Source organism: Cervus canadensis, chromosome 14, assembly GCF_019320065.1.
Source record: "Cervus canadensis isolate Bull #8, Minnesota chromosome 14, ASM1932006v1, whole genome shotgun sequence".
In the NCBI taxonomy this organism is placed as follows: Eukaryota; Metazoa; Chordata; class Mammalia; order Artiodactyla; family Cervidae; genus Cervus; species Cervus canadensis.
In genome coordinates this window covers 16,385,630-16,404,699 of record NC_057399.1, presented here as the reverse complement: position 1 = coordinate 16,404,699, position 19,070 = coordinate 16,385,630, and the positions used below count along the sequence as shown (strand labels likewise).

The 19,070-nt window shown below is 38.2% G+C and overlaps 1 long non-coding RNA gene across 1 annotated transcript in view; it reads left to right on the top strand.

Annotated features, from left to right (window-relative positions):
* Positions 1-16,308, top strand: part of LOC122453152 — a 133,679-nt gene extending 117,371 nt beyond the window's left edge. Inside the window, exon 3 of the long non-coding RNA XR_006272959.1 lies at positions 16,082-16,308. This is a non-coding gene — a long non-coding RNA (uncharacterized LOC122453152). The remainder of the gene's footprint in view (positions 1-16,081) is intronic.
* Positions 16,309-19,070: the final 2,762 nt, after the last annotated feature.

The window sequence follows — 19,070 nt, the reverse complement described above, 5'->3', positions numbered from 1 at the left end:
TGGTCCCAGGATCAGCATCACATGGGAAACTTAAAAAAAAAAAAGCAAATTCTCTGTCTCCACTCCCAGACCTACTGTATGCTCTAGAGGTGGGATGGACAACCTATGTTTTATAAGCCCTCCAGGAGATTCTAATGCTCACTGGGTTAAGGACCTTTGTGCTAAGTAAAGGCTCAAGCTGAAATAGGATTCCACACCTCAGTCACAGACCTGACTTTGCCCTTGATGCCAGAATATAAGAAATACTGAAGGCATCCCTCTAGGGGTCTTACCCTCGTTGGTCCAGAGCCTTACGACTCCCCCTACCCCTAATCATTCTTTTCTGCTGTCTCAAGAGAAAGGGGAATGGTCATTAAAGAAAGGCCTGAAAATAGAGCAGTGCAGTCTGTCATTTATGCGAAGCTGACAACCCCATTTCTGACTGTTTGATTGTTTTATTTGCCCCAGAGGTGCTAATTCTCACACATGCAGCTCCTCTCTTTAAAAGGAACCCCAACTAATCATTTTCTTGAGCTTCCATGCACTAGTCTCTCAAGTATTCTTTTTAAATTGAGTGAAAATTAAACCTAATGCACACGGTTCCATAATAACATTTCTTTTAATGAGACCCATCTTCTAATGGAAAGAATTGCCCTACTAAATTAAAAGCAGGAAGATATATAAAAACACATAATCCAGTGCATGAAACCCAAAACCTAATTTACTCATTCCTTTCACTAGACAATGTGATGAAGCATAAGAGGAACATGAAAAAATGAAGTTGTCTTCCTGCCTCCTCCTGCTATTTCCCCCTTTCATACTTGGAAAAGGTCAGCTTGAGAAAAACTTGACCTTAACATTGACTTCCCAGTAAAGCAAACCAGTGAAAGCAAATATTTTCATGTCCCACTAATCTTAAAATCTAATTGTAAATTTAAAAAATCTTCATTAAATGCAATCTTTTTTATTTCAAATGTCTTTAAAAAACTGTTTTCAGCAAGACTGGGATGAATTCCAAGCAATTTCAAAATCGCTGTGAGAATAGTACTTATAGGTTAAAAAAACCAAGCATTTCAATACATAATCTTGAATATTTTATGGGGTTATTAATTTGAATTATGGAATTCTAATTGCCTAGGAGATTGTCCATAAACCACTGCTTTCCTCCAGCAGGATGGAAAAGAACACAAAGTATTCCCACCAGGAAGCTTGGAAGCTTGTCAGAACCTACAAATGTTTCTCAGACTTCATGGTTTCTTTCAGGGCTTTGGCGATTTTGCAAACGCCCTGATCAGAAGGTAACCATGACCTCAGAGGTGTGTGGGGTGCTTTTTCCTTCTTTGGCATGGCTTATGCACATTGAAATGCTGACACTATAAGAGACCAGAACTATGTCAACTCCTGTAATAACCAGATGTGTTTGTTTTATAATGACAATTCACTAGCTAGAGGTTATTTGATGTGCTTGTGTGTGTGTCTTTAGACTTACAGGCATGTGAAAGCACATATGGATGCAAACACTTTGTATGTGTATGATTAAATAATCTTGTGGTAATTTTTCTTCTAGCCCTACAAAAATACAAATTGCCTCAGATTTATTTATTGGTATATCATATGTTGAGGTCACAAATCCTGTTTTGAGATAGATTTTCTATGAAAGACATCCAGCTCAATCATTTATTTTCAACTTTTTTTTTTTTCACTGTTTTGAAACAGTGTCTGTTTTCTTCAGATTTTGTGATTCAGATAAAAAGGTCTTCATTCTACTCATCTCATCATTCAGCTGATCTATGTGCAATTTGGACTGTGTACAGGGAATAAGAAAATCAATTTTGAACTTGTTGCCATAAAGCTATACAAGGTCCAAAAGCAAACCACACAGAATAAACATAAATTAGTGAGGTAACATTATAATAGATTATAATAGTAGAGTTTTAAAGTGCTTGTGCCAGTAGAGCAAAATTGTCCATAGCTTTAAAAAGAGAGAGAGTGAAAGAAACTTGAAACAGTTTGATATAAAACTTCATTGGGAACACCCTTACTTTTGGCAGTTTGTATCCAGAATTTATTTCCTGTTAGAATCTTGCCTTAAGTAGCAAATACTAATTAACAAACCTGCAGGGCACTCCCTGGGTGGTTAAAAAGAAAACTGAGTAGCAATATTGTAGTTCACCGGGTTTTTAAGTATGAGCTCTTAGACCATAAGGTCTGTTGGATCAACAACATACTGGAAAGAAAGGTATCTTTATCCAGGCATCTGTGCAAGTCAGTGGCTCCGCTGGACTAACCACAATCTTCCAGACGGTAAGACCGACCATTCAACCAAAATGCTTCCCTACCGACCATTCAACCACAATGCTTCTCAATTGGCTTTGTTTGGTTTTGGTGTTGAAGTAGTTTCTCTCCTATGAGTAGGTGACTCAGTGAGAATCCCAAAAGAAAACAGCTTCTAAAAGAGCTTTTGGTACTTAGAGGTTTTGGAAAGGTGATGAGAAGAAGCATTTTCCCGGTGTAAATATTATTCCTCGGAGCAAAGCAAGGTATTGACTCTAACAACAACAAAAAAAGTGAAGAAAAATTCTGTATAGCAGCAACTGGGATAACTTATGAGAAATTGCTTTCTAGTGACATTAAAATAGTAAATATCCAACCTGATTTATAGCTGTTTTTTCTTTTGCCTGAAAATGTCCAATGTACGTGGCTTGAATACACATTCTTGTCTCAAATGTCCTACCACACACATTTCCACCTACTGTGAAGACAAACACATTTTGACTAATGTTATTGCTTATGAAAATTTTCCCTATGACTTGAAATCCTACCTCTGTGTTTTCTTTTCAACATTCACTTTTATAAATGGGCAATTGTTAAACCACTTGCTGTTTCTCTTAGAGGTATCATAATAAGGGTGATCAAGTAGTAATCTAACCTTTCGGATACTATGAATTTTCCATTTTCTATTCGAGAACAGCACTTAGGAAAAAAGAATCCTTAAGAGTGGGAAAATTTTAAGAACGATTCTTAGATGCCAAGACCACTCATTAACATCTCACCGATGAGGGTGTTTCAAGTTATCTGAAGTTGTGTTTCATACAAAAAAGCAACCCTAAGTAAAACTTGTCTGCTCTTACATTTTAAGATCATTGGCAAATTCAAGTTCTTTAGCTGCACTTAGGGACTCACACAAACAGAATAAAAATACACCAGCCTATTCTTCTAGCATTACATATGTATTATAGCCAAAGCACTTGCTTAGAAGTAAGACATTACTCTCAAAAATTATTTTTATATGTGGTATTTAGGACCATTTTATATAGAATGTTAAGTGTTTTATGAATAAGTCCCACTCCAGATGTGGGAGATGAATCCCAGAGGAAGCGAGCAAATCTCTGTGTTTCTGACTCAGTCTCAAAGCCAGGGCTGAACTAATCTGCAGCCACCTCAAAAGGCTCTGCAGCCTAAACATCAAGGCCAACTGCTATGAGAGAAGGAAGCGTTGAAGGGACAGGCTGTGATGGGACAAGCTGGAGATAAGATTTTAATTGTGCTCTGCACTGATTGTGTGACTCTAGAAAGGTAGCTAAATGGTTCTATCACACAGATTTTGAGGAAAATGCTTGTGCTGGTTAGTATGCTATGTCTTCAGGCTCCTAATTCACTTCTCTATATTCTGCTTGTATGGCTGGAGCTGGGGCTCTTCCAACCACATGTCTTCACTGCCAGCTGGCTTTCTATTAGATGATCCAGAAGAAGGGGCAGGGCAGAGGAAAAACCTTCCTTCTTACTTTTTGATCGCAACTCTCAGACTCTTTCTCTCAGCCTGAACTGTTGACTCCAGTTTTTATCTCCTATTGGTACTTACAGAATGAGGCTCAGGGTCACATCAGTATCAGCTAGGCAGCAAATCCTCAAAAGTGTAAGTCCCAACTCCTCAGCACCCATTATTTAAGCTTCTATGTTCTGATATTCTCATTGACTTCTTCCCTTTATTCCCCCAGCCTTAGGGATGGAGATGCTTCCTGGGTTCCTCCCATCTTCCCTTTTTTCTCATTCAGCTAACCAACACCTATGTATCAACTGCCTAGGTTAAACTCTACCTGTTGAAGTATCTAAAGTGCTTTCTATTTCCCTGACATGTCCCTCACTGATGCACTGTGAGAGACTGCTATCTCTTTTTATTTTTTTTTAACATGGATTAAGTGAGATATTGCATGGTAAATGCCTCCTACAAAGCTTGAAATGTAGTATAAACTTTAGATACATGACTCTTTTCTCCATTATTAAAAGCTGTCTTCTTGGAAAATCTCTCTCCCCACCATACCCCTCTCATACAATGTTTGTGCAAATTGTGATTTTCGATATAAATATTTGAATTCAAAAAGAACAGTGGATTTCTAACTCTGAAGAGATTTTTAACTCTCCATAAGATATGCAGTCATAGAGGGAGTTTATGACCATAAGCTCCCTGATGCTTTGAGTGTTTGTAAAATTGCACATTTAGTGTAAAGCATCTTTGCTTACTGGGATAAAGAATGCTGTTTCTTAATCATATGGCACAGTGATAGTGCCATAATGTGTTATCAAGAGATTGGGCAATTCTTCTCCTTGATAATTGATTTTCAATAATTATTGATAAGCCCTTCTCATCTACTGAAACTTGACTGTCTCTAATATCAAAGTGAAGACTTTATTCTCTCATTCTTTTTTAAAATTATCTCATATTATTCAGAAGTTATCATCATGCTAAGTCTTCATGCCATGCCCATTTTTCTTTTATACTTTCACTCCTATTCTTTTCTCTTTTCTGAAATGCTTTCCCCTTTACCATTTTATTTAAATTCATCAAGACAGCTGAGAAAACATTCCCTTGACCCACCAAGGTATCTACCATGAATTCCTGTTATACCTATTGTAGTTTTTTGCACTATAGCAATTAATTAGTCTCTGAGTAGAAATCTTATCAGCTCAGTTAATTTTTTTTAAAAAGCAACTTTACGATATGGGCCATTTTTTTTTTTTTTCTGTTTTTAAATCATCGTTCATGACTGCCTAGAGGGTTTGAAATAAATATCTGTTGGCTGACTGGCCAACCTTTAATATTTTTTATGATGGACATGTCACTTGAGACTTCCATTTTTTCTGAGAGTAAGGTTGAAATACCAAAATGAGTAGATATTAGGTAGATAGATAGATACAGATATACGATATGTTTATGGGAATTAATATGATTATGATAAAAGTTTTAGAATTTTTCTTCATTACAAACTCAGCAGGGACAATATGAGACAATACTAGAGTCAATATGCCATTCTTTTCTTTCTGTGCTCTAGAAAAACAATGCCTCCTACTAGATTTATTAAATATTTGCAATATAACCATGATCTTAATGAAAAGAACAGAATTTTTGACTGGAAGAACTGAAATGCTTGATCTTTTACTGCTTTTTCACGAAATGGATAGGGCAGTACAAGTAGGCACAATTCCCCTTACTCTCTTTGCACAGAAACTAAATTTATGAAATGAAGAGTCAATCTCTTTGCTTTTCAATTCTCAGTCATTATAATGATAGACTGAGTGGATGACGTAAGTTATTGCCTCAGAACAGCTAGTGAATTCAAATATAGTTGCTCACTCTAAAATATGTGCAGGTAAAAAAAAATAAAATAAAATAAAATAAAATGTGTGCAGGTAAGAGTGAGTGCACAGCAGGAACCGCCTGAGGCTGAAAGGGACCAACTCTGAGCGAACAAAGCCCTCATCAGGTCATGATTAAGCCCTCCAGTCAATCAATTATTTAGCATTATGATCTGTCTTATCTCAGCGACCCTTGAAGTAGAGGAGCAACTTGAAAGCACAAGAAGGGTAAAGAAATAAATGAAAACAAAGTCTATATTCAGCATGACTTTGAAGATTACTGAGAACACCCTGAATATGATAAAGATTTATGACAACTTCCTGGTTTTCTACACCTATAGTATATATGTATTGTCCCTTAGTCCTAACCTATATATGGGTAATAAAATTACAGAGTTATGATGGTGGGAACTTGAAAGCTAATTATTTCTTATCAGTAGGAGAAGGTAAAATGAGATTCAGACCATGAATGCTATCTATGTATTTGGAAGGCCATTTTTTAATTTTTATTTACAGTGTACTTGGAACTACTGTACTGTACTTAAAATCAAGTTTCCTATTAATTCTTTACATATATATATATGTAAAGCATATAACTGACACATATATGCTGACAAATGAATCAGGCAACAGGCCTTGCTGTAATTTTCATTCTCACAGAGTATCTCCAAAATGTTTCTGAAGTCAACACAATTTAAAGGGGCAGATGCGGAATGAATATCTCCCAGGTTGAATATATTTATACACACACACACACACACACACACGCACACACAAAATGTGGTTTATTGTCCAAGAAATTTCATTGACCAGCTTGGATTTATTTAAAAGTTGGAAAATGTAAGTTTGTAAAATTGTGTATGCAGATTAAGTGTAAGTGTTAGTTGCCGAGTCGTGCCCGACTCTTTGAGACCCCATGGACTGCAGCCCACCAGGCTCTTCTGTCCATGAGATTTCCCAGGCAAGAATACTGGAGTGGATTGCCATTTCCTTCTCCAGAGGCTCTTCCTGACCCAGGGATTGAACCCAGGATCCCTGAACTGTAGGCAGATTCTTTACTGACTGAGCTACAAGGAAGCCCATGTGTAGATTAGGTTCATGACTATTAATATTAAGAGTATAAAGTCCCATTTGTAAGAAACAATTCATGTGTAAGACACTTGAAATTTCAAAATATTTGCATGCTCTTAAAAATTCATACTTCTTAGATATCCTATGCTCTTGGATTAGAACAATTATATTGTTAAAAATGGCCATACTACTCAAAGTAATCTATAGACTTAATGAGATCCCTATCAAATTGCCCCTGATATTTTTCACAGAACCAGAACAAATAACCCTAAAATTTATATGGAGCCATGTGAAATTGCTCAGTTGCGTCCAACTCTTTACGACCCCATGGACTACAACCTACCAGGCTCCTCTGTCCATGGGATTATATAGGCAAGAATACTGGAGTGGGTTGCCATTTCCTTCTCCAGGGGATCTTCCAACCCAGGGATTGAGCCCAGGTCTCCCACATTGCAAGCAGATGCTTTACCATCTGAGCCACCAGGGAAGCCACCAATGGAACCAGGAAAGGCCCAGAATTGCCAAAACAATCATGAGGGAAAAGAACAAAGCAGGAACCATAACTCTCTGAGACTTCAGACAATACTACAAAGCAATAGTAATCAAAACACCATGGTATTGGCCCAAAAAGAGTCATAAGGATCAATGGAACAAAATAGAGACCAGATATAAGAGCAGACACCTATGGGCTTATATACCCTATACAGAATAGAGAGACCAGAAATAAGAGCAGATTCCTATGGGCTTAATCTTCAACAAAGGAGGCAAGAATATACAAAGGAGGAAAGTCAGTCTCTTGAGCAAGACGTATTGGGAAAGTTGGACAGCTGCATGTAAATCAATGAAGTTAGACTGTACACTCACACCACACACAAAAATACACTCAAAAAGCCTTAAAGATTCAAATACAAGACAAGATATGATAAAAATTGTAGAAGAGAACAAAGGCAAAACATTCTCTGACATAAATCATACCAGTGTTTTCTAGGTCAGTCACTCAAAGCGATAGAAATAAAATAAAAAATAAACAAATGGGACCTAATCAAATTTACAAGCTTTTGCACAACAAAAACAAAAAGACAACCTGCAGACTGCGAGAAAGTGTTTGCAAATGATGCAACCTTCAAGGACTTTAATAAAAAACTAAAAGCAAGGACTTAATTTATAAAAAAGAAAAAGAAATACAAACAGTATTTACAATAAAATAACAAAAAAAAAATTGAATAAACAACCCAATAGAAAAATGGGCAGAAGACCTAATTAGAAATTTCTCCAAAGAACAAACAGATGGCCAACAGGCTCATCATCACTAATTATTAGAGAAATGCAAATCAAAACTACAATGAGGTACCACTTCACACCAGTAGAATGGCCATTGTTAAAAATTCTGAAAGAGTTGTTCAGTTCAGCTCAGTTGTTCAGTCGTGTCTGACTCTGTGACCCCATGGACCACAGCACGCCAGGCCTCCCTGTCCATCACCAACTCCCAAGGTCCACCCAAACTCATGTCGATTGAGTCGATGATGCCATCCAGCCAACTCATACTCTGTTGTGCCCTTCACCTCCTGCCTTCAATCTTTCCCAGCATCGGGGTCTTCTCAAATGAGTCAGCTCTTCACATCAGGTGGCCAAAGTACTGGAGTTTCAGCTTCAACATCAGTCCTTCCAGTGAACACTCAGGACCCATTTCCTTTAGGATGGACTGGTTGGATCACCTTGCAGTCCAAGACTCTCAAGAGTCTTCTCCAACACCACAGTTCAAAAGCATCAATTCTTTGCCTCTCAGCTTTCTTTATAGTCCAACTCTCACATCCATACATTACTACTGGAAAAACCATAGCCTTGACGAGACAGCCCTTTGATGGCAAAGTAATGTCTCTGCTTTTTAAATGCTTTCTAGTTTGGTCATAACTTTCCTTCCAAGGAGTAAGCGTCTTTTAATTTCATGGCTGCAGTCACCATCTGCAGTGATTTTGAAGCCCCCCAAAATAAAGTCTGTCACTGTTTCCACTGTTTCCCCATCTATTTCCCATGAAGTGATGGGACCAGATGCCATTATTTTTGTTTTCTGAATGTTGTGCTTCAAGCCAACTTTTTCACTCTCCTCTTTCACTTTCATCAAGAGGCTTTTTAGTTCTTCTTCACTTTCTGCCATAAGGGTGGTGTTGTCTGCATATCTGATGTTATTGGTATTTCTCCCAGCAATCTTGATTCCAGCTTGTGCTTCATCCAGCCTAGAGTTTCTCATGATGTACTCTGCATATAAGTTGAATAAGCAGGGTGACAATATACATCCTTGATGTACTCCTTTTCCTATTGGAACCAATCTGTTGTTCCATGTCCAGTTCTAACTGTTGCTTCCTGACCTGCATACAGGTTTCTCAAGAGGCAGGTCAGGTGGTCTGGTATTCCCATCTCCTTCAGAATTTTCCAGTTTATTGTGATCTACACAGTCAAAGGCTTTGGCATAGTCAATAAAGCAGAAATAGATGTTTTTCTGGAACTCTCTTGCCAGTGGATGTTGGCAATTTGATCTCTGGTTCCTCTGCCTTTTCTAAAACCAGCTTGAACATCTGGAATTGCACAGTTCATGTATTGCTGAAGCCTGGCTTGGAGAATTTTAAACATTACTTTACTAGGATGTGAGATGAGTGCAATTGTGTGGTAGTTTGAGCATTCTTTGGGATTGCCTTTCTTAGGGATTGGAATGAAAACTGACATTTTCCAGGCCTGTGGCCACTGCTGAGTTTTCCAAATCTGCTGGCATATTGAGTGCAGCACTTTCACAGCGTCATCTTTCAGGATTTGAAATAGCTCAACTGGGATTCCATCACCTCCACTAGCTTTTTTCTTAGAGATGCTTCCTAAGGTCCACTTGACTTCTCATTCCAGGATGTCTGGCTCTAGGTGAGTGATCACACCATCGTGATTATCTCCATCGTGAAGATCTTTTTTGTATAGTTTTTCTGTGTATTCTTGCCACCTCTTCTTAATATCCTCTGCTTCTGTGAAACATATACTATTTCTGTCCTTTACTGTACCCATCTTTGCATGAAAATTTCCCTTGGTATCTCTAATTTTCTTGAAGAGATCTCTAGTCTTTCCCATTCTGTTGTTTTCCTCTATTTCTTTGCACTGATCACTGAGGAAGACTTTCTTATCTCTCCTTGCTTTTCTTGGAACTCTGCATTCACATGGGAATATCTTTCCTTTTCTCCTTTGCTTTTCACTTCTCTTCTTTTCACAGCTATTTGTAAGGCTTCCTCAGACACCCATTTTGCTTTTTTGCATTTATTTTTCTTGGTGATGGTCTTGATCTCTGTCTCTTGTATAATGTCATGAACCTCTGTCCATAGTTCATCAGGCACTCTGTCTATCAGATCTAACCCCTTAAATATATTTCTCACTTCCACTGTATAATTGTAAGGGATTTGATTTAGGTCATACCTGAATGGTCTAGTGGTTTTCCCTACTTTCTTCAATTTAAGTCTGATTTTGGCAATAAGGAGTTCTTCAGTCCTGTCCAACTCTTTGGGACCCCAGGGACTGTAACTCCCCAGGCTCCTCTGTCCATGGAATTCTCCAGGCAAAATACTGGAGTGGGTTGCCATTTCCTTCTCAAGGAGATCTTTCTGACCCAGGGATTGAACCCTAGTCTCCTGCATTGCAGGCAGATTCTTTACCATCTGAGCCACCAGGGAAGCCCCCTCGAGAAAGAGTGGAGAAAAGGGAGCCCTCCTACACTGTTGATGGGAATGTACATTGGTGCAGACACTGTAGAAAGTAGTAAAAACAAAAACAGTAGTAAAAATAAAATTACCATATGATCCAGCAATCCCACTTCTGGGCATTTACCCAGACAAAACTGTAGTTTGAAAGGATCCATGTGTCCCTATGTCCATAGCAGCACTGTTTACAATAGCCAAATCATGGAAAGAACCTAAATGTCTATCAACAGACGAATGGATAAAGAAAGTATGGTAAATACATACAATGGAGTATTTACTTAGCCATCCAAAATGAAATAATGCCATTTGCAGCAACATTGATGAAACCAGAGACCATCATACTAAGCAAAATAAGCCAGAAAGAGAAATACAAATACATATGACAACACTTAGATGTGGAATCTGAAGTACGACAGAAATGAACTTACCTACAAAACAGAAAATACACACAGATATAGAGAACAAACTGTTGGCCAAGGGAGGGGCAAACTCCCAAAGACTGAGAGTTAATTGGAATTAGTGGGTGCAAACTAGTATATATGGGATGGATAAACAGTGTCCTACTATATAGCACATGGAACTATATTCAATACCCTGTAATAAGCTATAATGGAAAAAATATGAAAAAGAATATATTGGATAATTGAGCCACTTTGCTGTATAGAAGAGAAATTAACATAACATAGTAACTCAACTGTTCAATATTTTTTAAAAAAAATCATAACTTTCTAAATTTAAGTTGGCTTCAAAACTTGGCTTGCATAAATATCTTTTTTTTTTAAATTAAAGCTAATAATTTTTAGAGTTCTTCCTTTTTTCTCTCTTGGAACAAACTGAAGGTTCTGTAATTCACTTTTAACTACAGATGATTTTACCTGCTCGTAGCATGTAAACCAATAGTAATAATTCTAGTATTCTCTGGTTCATGTGCATAGTTTTCTATTGCTGCTATAACAAATCCCTACAAACTTAGTGGCTTAAAGCAAAATTAATATCTTATAATTCTTAAGGTCAGGAGTCAAAAGTCCCTTATGAGATTAAACAGAAGTCATCCACAAGGCTACATTTTTTTCCTGGACTCTATAGAGAGTAATCCATTCCCTTGCCTTTTTGAGATTTTAGAGTCTGCCCACATTTCTTGGCACATGGCCCCTTTCTATATCTTTAAACAAGCAAAAGAAAATTGAGCCCTTCTTAAACCACATCATAATGCTCAAAATTCTCCGAGCCAGGCTTCAGCAGTACGTGAACCGTGAACTTCCAGATGTTCAAGCTGGTTTTAGAAAAGGCAGAGGAACCAGAGATCAAATTGCCAACATCTGCTGGATCACTGGAAAAGCAAAAGAGTTCCAGAAAAACATCTATTTCTGCTTTATTGAGTATGCCAAAGCCTTTGATTGTATGGATCACAATAAACTGTGGAAAATTCTGAAAGAGATGGGAATACCAGACCACCTGACCTGACTCTTGAGAAACTTATATGCATGTCAGGAAGCAACAGTTAGAACTGGACATGGAACAACTGACTGGTTCCAAATAGGAAAAGGAGTACATCAAGGATGTATATTGTCACCCTGCTTATTTAACTTATGTGCAGAGTCCATCATGAGAAATGCTGGGCTGGAAGAAGCACAAGCTTGAATCAAGATTGCCAGGAGAAATATCAATAACTTCAGATATGCAGATAACACCACCCTTGTGGCAGAAAGTGAAGATGAACTAAAAAGCCTCTTGATGAAAGTGAAAGAAGAGTGTGAAAGAGTTGGCTTAAAGCTCGACATTCAGAAAACTAATATCATGGCATCTGGTCCCATCACTTCATGGGAAATAGATGGGGAAACAGTGGAAGCAGTGTCAGACTTTATTTTGGGGGGCTCCAAAATCACTGCAGATGGTGACTGCAGCCATGAAATTAAAAGACGCTTACTTCTTGGAAGGAAAGTTATGACCAACCTAGACAGCATATTAAATAGCAGAGCCATTACTTTGCCAACAAAGGTCCGTCTAGTCAAGGCTATGGTTTTTCCAGTAGTCATGTATGGATGTGACAGTTGGACTATGAAGAAAGCTGAGCACCAAAGAATTGATGCTTTTGAACTGTGGTGTTGGAGAAGACTCTTGAGAGTCCCTTGGACTGCAAGGAGATCCAACCAGTCTATCCTAAAGGAGATCAGTCCTGGGTGTTCATTGGAAGGATTGATGCTGAAGCTGTAACTCCAGTACTTTGGTCACCTCATGCGAAGAGTTGACTCATTGGAAAAGACCCTGATGCTGGGAGGGATTGGGGGCAGGAGGAGAAGGGGACAACAGAAGATGAGTTGGCTGGATGGAGTCACTGAAATGATGGACATAAGTTTGAGTAAACTCCAGGAGTTGGTGATGGACAGGGAGGCCCAGCGTGCTGCGATTCTTGCGGTCGCACATGACTGAGCGACTGAACTGACTGACTGACTACACCACATCAATTCAAGCTTTCCTCCATAGTCATCCTTCCCTCTGACTCTGCCTGGATAATCTATGATAATCTCCTCATCTAAATGTCCTTAACCTAACTGAATCTGCAAAATCCCTTTTCCATGCATATAAACATAATCTGAGGTTCCAGGGATTATAATCCAGGCTCCACTCATTGGAGACATTCTTGGGAGACATCAAATTCAACCTCTGATGGGTGCACATCATATAGACAGGACACTTGAACATTTCATTATATTCTTAACATCTTTAAAGCTACCTTTAAAACCAACAATAAAGTTAACAAGATAATTAAGTTTCAGAAATTTCCAATTTTTTACATGATGTAGTCTTTCATTTCAGCCGCTCAGTTGTGTCTGACTCTGTGCGACCCCATGAACCACAGCACACCAGGCCTCCCTGTCCATCACCAACTCCCGGAGTTTACCAAAACTCATGTCCATTGGGTCAGTGATGCCATCCAACCATCTCATCCTCTGTTGTCCCCTTCTCCTCCTGCCCTCAATCTTTCCCAGCATCAGGACCTTTTAAAATGAGTCAGTTCTTCACATCAGGTGGTCAAATTATTGGAGTTTCAGCTTCAACATCAGTCCTTCCAATGAACACCCAGGACTGATCTCCTTTAGGATGGACTGGTTGGATCCCCTTGCAGTCCAAGGGACTCTCAAGAGTCTTCTCCAACACCACAGTTCAAAAACATCAATTCTTCTGTGCTCAGCTTTCTTTATAGTCTAACTCTCACATCCATATATGACTACTGGAAAAACCATAGCCTTGACTAGACGGACCTTTGTTGACAAAGTAATGTCTCTGCTTTTTTAATATGCTGTCTAGGTTGGTTATAGCTTTCCTTCCAAGGAGTAAGTATATAACCACTTAACTCACTGCTACCAAACTACTTTATTATTTCTGCTGATATGAAGCAGAAGACAAAATTTAAAAATTATCTAGGGTATTTATCATTTTCAAACTGTATTTTTATTCTCTTCATTCACAAGATGCCTCTTCTGGACCCTATAAAAATATAAATAAGCAATATTTATTAAATTGTTGAATCATACATTAATCACATATTAATAAGCACAGAGACTCCTGGAATAAGCAGATTTTCAATAACTTGTGAAGATTTAAAATAAATGTATCTGTATAAATTATTTAATATAATAAAATTTTATAATAATATAATCAAATTTTAGGAATCCTCCCAGAAAACAAAAATTAAAGCATGGTTATCTCCTTTATTCAAAATCCCATCATCCTGGAAACAGATCACCAGCCCAGGTTGGATGCATGAGACAAGTGCTCCGGCCTGGTGCACTGGGAAGACCCAGAGGGATCAGGTAGAGAGGGAGGTGGGAGGGGGGATCGGGATGGGGAACACATGTAAACCCATGGCTGATTCATGTCAATGTATGACAAAAACCACTACAATATTATAAAGTAATTAGCCTCCAACTAATAAAAATAAATGAAAAAAAAAAAAGAAGAAAAGACCAGGAAAAAAAGAGTCCCATCATCCTGCTACTTAATGAGATGACACCATAAGATAATAATTAACAGGAAATATGAGTCAGTCATCAAGAACATGTGCTCAATATAGCTAACACCCACTACCACTAAGTCTCATCCCACCCAATGATGTGAGGATCTCAGCACAGTACACAACACACATTTCCTTCTCTAACGTCCAAGTCAGTGCTGAGGGAAGCAAAGGAAGAGAAGTAAGACCCCTGTTAACAGTGATTCAAGGGACTCGGTTTCTGTTCAAAGTCAGAAGAGGACACTGCCCTGGCAGGATTGCTTCAGCAAAGGAAAAACACACAGACTGGTTTTTTTTTTTTTTTTTAGAATTATGTTTTACTTGAAGGAATTTCTGAGGACGTAAACCCAGAAGACAGCCTCTCAGCTCTGAGGGACTGCTTGTAAGAGGTAAGGGAGGATCCAGGGTAAATAGGAATTTTGCAAAAAAAAGTTGCAACAAAAACCAGGTCCCTAGACTATTTGCCTTAAATATTCCCCCTTGCAGTTAGGTAAAATGGCTACTGACAAGTACATTTTCTGATGCCTGGGAGATATTTAGTAGATAGGATGTAGCTTAGGCTTTTTTTTGTTTGTTTGTTTTCAAAGTCTACTCTCAGAGCCAAATATGTGTCCTCAGAAAACTTGATTCTCCACTTAGCCACCAGTATAACCCAGAATCAATTAAGTTCTCTAATAGAGCAACAAGGAGGTTTTGACCAAGTACTCTATGGTATCCATGCTCAGCAATAACCAATGGATAGATATGCACCAGGAGTACAGAGAGAGCAAGCTGGTTTGCAGACACTGGACATCTTCTTTTACAGAAATATAAATCAAATATTTTAAATATGCAAGGCCTCCTTGCTTCCAAGCATTTCTAGTAACAGATTCAACACGAAAAGTTATTGTATCATCTCAAAGAGATTTTCTATAATTAGTTAAATTTACCTTGAATATCAAATTGTTTCCTATGCCTAATTTAAATCAGCAACTCAGAATTATTTTTTTAATATTATCAGCTAACTAATATAATCTATCAAAATTAATAACATGGTGAAATTTAAAAAAAAATGACAGCCTGAGTGTGGTAGGCATAATCATGGCCCCCTAAAGAAGTATACGGACTAAGTCCTGGCCCTGAGACTATGACACTTTCATGATAGGAGAAACTTTGCAGATGTCACTGAGATGGGAAGATTATCCAGGTGGCCTCTGGTGTAATTCTAAAGATCCTTATAAGTGAAATAGGCATAAGGGGAAGAGAACAGGAGGAGAAGAAAATATGACAACCAAAGCCAAGGTCAGAATGATGAGATTGCTGACTTTGAAATTAGAAAGAGACCTTGAGCCAAGGAAGCCTCTGAAAAATGGAAAAGGCAAGGAACTAAACACTTCCCTAGAGTCTCAGAAAGCCCTGTAGAGTCTTTGGTTTTAACCACACAAGACTATTTCAGATGTATGAACTTTAGAACTGTAAGATAATACAGTGGTTGTTTTAAGACACTAAGATTGTAGTAATTTGTTCCAGAAACAATAGAGCTAATACAATGGGCAAACTATCCTTTTAGTAAATTATATTTTAACACAGCTGTAAGATTTCCCCACTGATTATATGCCACAAGGTCTGTCTTTTTATTTCTCAGTGTTAAGTACTGCCTCATCTTTTCTACTAGGACATCAGTTTGGCTGCTCACTGGAACCATGGGTGTGATCCATTTGGAAATCCTTAGGATCAGGTATTGCACTGGATCTTAATGCTCCTCATTCAGCTTAGCAACCTGTCTGCTAAATTTCACTGGAAATGTAGCAAGCTCACTGAGTTCCATTGCAAAAACCAGCAGTATGCATGCATGGTAAGCCGCTTCAGTCATGTCTGACTCTTTGTGACCCCACATACTGTAGCCCGCTACATACAGTACACGTACTGTAGTCCATGGGATTCTCTAGGCAAGAATACTGGAGTGGGTTGCCATTCCCTTCTTCAGGGGATCTACCTGACCCACGGATCAAACCCATGTCTCTTAAACATCTGCATTGGCAGGCAGTTTCTTTACCACTAGCAAGTGGGTAGCCATTCCTTTCTTTGGGATCTTTCTGACCCAGAGATCCAATTTGGATCTCCCACACTGCAGGTAGATTCTTTACTTTCTGAACCACCAGGGAAGCCCAAAAGATAGCAGTAGATGATATAAGCTCTCACGCAATTGCAACTGCATTATTCTCACCAGATAGAGCCTGATGGATATGATAGTGTTACATGAAACACAGTAATTACTGAAATTATACTTGTCAGAGCAATAAATATCTACCTTTGATGATAGAGAATATATGATTTGAAGCAAAAACTTTAATGCACCTTATGTTAATTATTTACAAGGATTCACAAACACTGTGCTCTAAATGAGCATATAAATATATACATGTAGTTGCATGGAGACATATATGCACTGAGAGAGGTCTGTAGATTATAATGATTTGGGAGGATGCTTCTACACAACTAATACCCCTTAAAATTTCGTCTTCCATATGCGGTTCATTTTGGAGAGCTATCACTTCCATTGAAATTACTTTTCTTTTGTCTATCCCTCCTGCAATACTATAAAATGCTCAAAGACAAAGATCAAATTTTATTTGTCTTATTTGTCATGGCACTATATATCATAATGGCTATTAGATGGTCAATAAACTATTGGATGAAGTTAGAGAACTTCTATAATATAAATGCCTAGGTAGTAAATCAAGAAGATGCTAAGGACAGAGAATTATTTAGTCTGCTAGTGGGTTTAAAAAAGGTCTCAATCCCATAGCTCACTTGTCAACAAGTGAGCATCAAGAGAGACAGGTTCTCCATAGTTTCAGATCTAATTTTTGGCTTCTGTTCCCAGTTAAGGCAGTCTTTCTGTCGCTTATTTAGACTGATTTCTCCTAAATAAAAATGACTCAAGGAGTAACTATTATGTGTGATTCTGTAGGCACATACATAATATACATAATCTTTGTGTGTATACAGGTATATATATGTGTGTGTGTGTGTTTGTGTATGTATGTTTGTGTGTGTGTGTATAATTATATACATCCTGGGAATCCCTAATGTCTTCATTGCCTCACACCCTGTAGTTTAGTTTCCAGCATCCAACCATTTGACTGGTTTTTCACAACGTTCCTCTCAAAGTTTATATTTATTAGCTTCTCATACTTCTTGACCTATATACCTATTTCTTTTAGTAGTCAAGATGTTTCTAATCTGTTTTAAGAATTCTTTCAAGTCATCATAGCCTCTAGCAAAAATGTAAGATCACAGTGCCCATTTTATTCTGCAAGTAGAATTCCATAATACATTCTCAGGATGTGGCATCAGTAATTCTTCTCTCTTTCTAGAATCCTTTCAGAGTCAAAATTCATTACTTGTGTAGGTTTAGGTTATACATCTCAGAGCCACAGAAGCACTGTTCATATCACAGTCCTCAGAGATTGGCATACTATTTATTGCCACAATTGGTGAATGGTGACTAAGCATCTTAAAGAATGGACAACTGATCCCATGATGCACAAAGGTGGCATACTGGCTAGTGGGTGCTGCTTATAATCTGATTATCACTGACTCAGAAAGGGCAAACTTCAGCCTTCAGGCCTGATGTAAAAACAGAAACCAAAGTTGCTTTAGTGAGGTAAAAACTTAGCTGAACAAGATATAGGCATCGATTGTTTTCAGTCATTGTACAATGGACAGAAGAAATAGGGAACCTTGAGAGAAAGGAAACAAGATTAGCACGTGAGGACCCATTTTCTGCTTGGTTGCGTTTTTTGAATCATGGGCACCGGAAGAGGGAGTCCAAGCAAATCCTCAAGGTCTTGCTGAGTTGAGGATACAGAAACCATGGAGGAGCATGCTGAGATTGCACAGCAAAGTTCCAGACAAAGAAGTACAAAGGGAGAAAGCTTCAGAAACATGCTCGGGGTACTCTTGCATTTTTGCTGAGAACTAATCAGTCTATGTATAGAGTTCAAGTTCATGAGGCTAAACAAAGGATAGCCAGTAACTCGTAAGCTGAACAATCCCAGAGATCAGAGAAAGTAGAAAGACATTTGATCAGGCCACTGAGGGTCCCTGGTGATAGCCCACGGGGTCATGCATTAGTACTAGAGCTAAACTCTATCTGGAGTGAAGCCTACTCTAGGCCAACCATAACAAAGCTTAACAAGAGGCCTTAAAGAGATCAAGCAGATCCGCTAGTAGCTTAAACTGCCTGCCAGATGAAAGGACAGACTCTTTCAAGGAAAACAACAGTGCAGACATAACTCCAACATAAAAGTACTAAGCATGCCAAGAAGCAAGACAACATGAGCCACAATCAGGAGTAAATCAGACAACTGAAACAAATTCAGAAATGAGAAGGATTTTCTCTGGGAACTCAGAAAAAAGGATGTTATTGGAGCTCTTGTACCAATATTTAACTCTTTTGATATTGAACATAATAAACTAGCAAGTGATAAAAAGCAAAGTGCAAAAGACTCTCCTTAGTATACACTAAGAAAAAATAGGATTTAAGAAATATGTATGCATGATTTTCTGTGCAAAAGATATTAATATACAGGAAAAATAATTTTGAAACCTTTGAGACAGTTCACCCTCAGAGCCCAGCTGGAAATGAAACATGACAG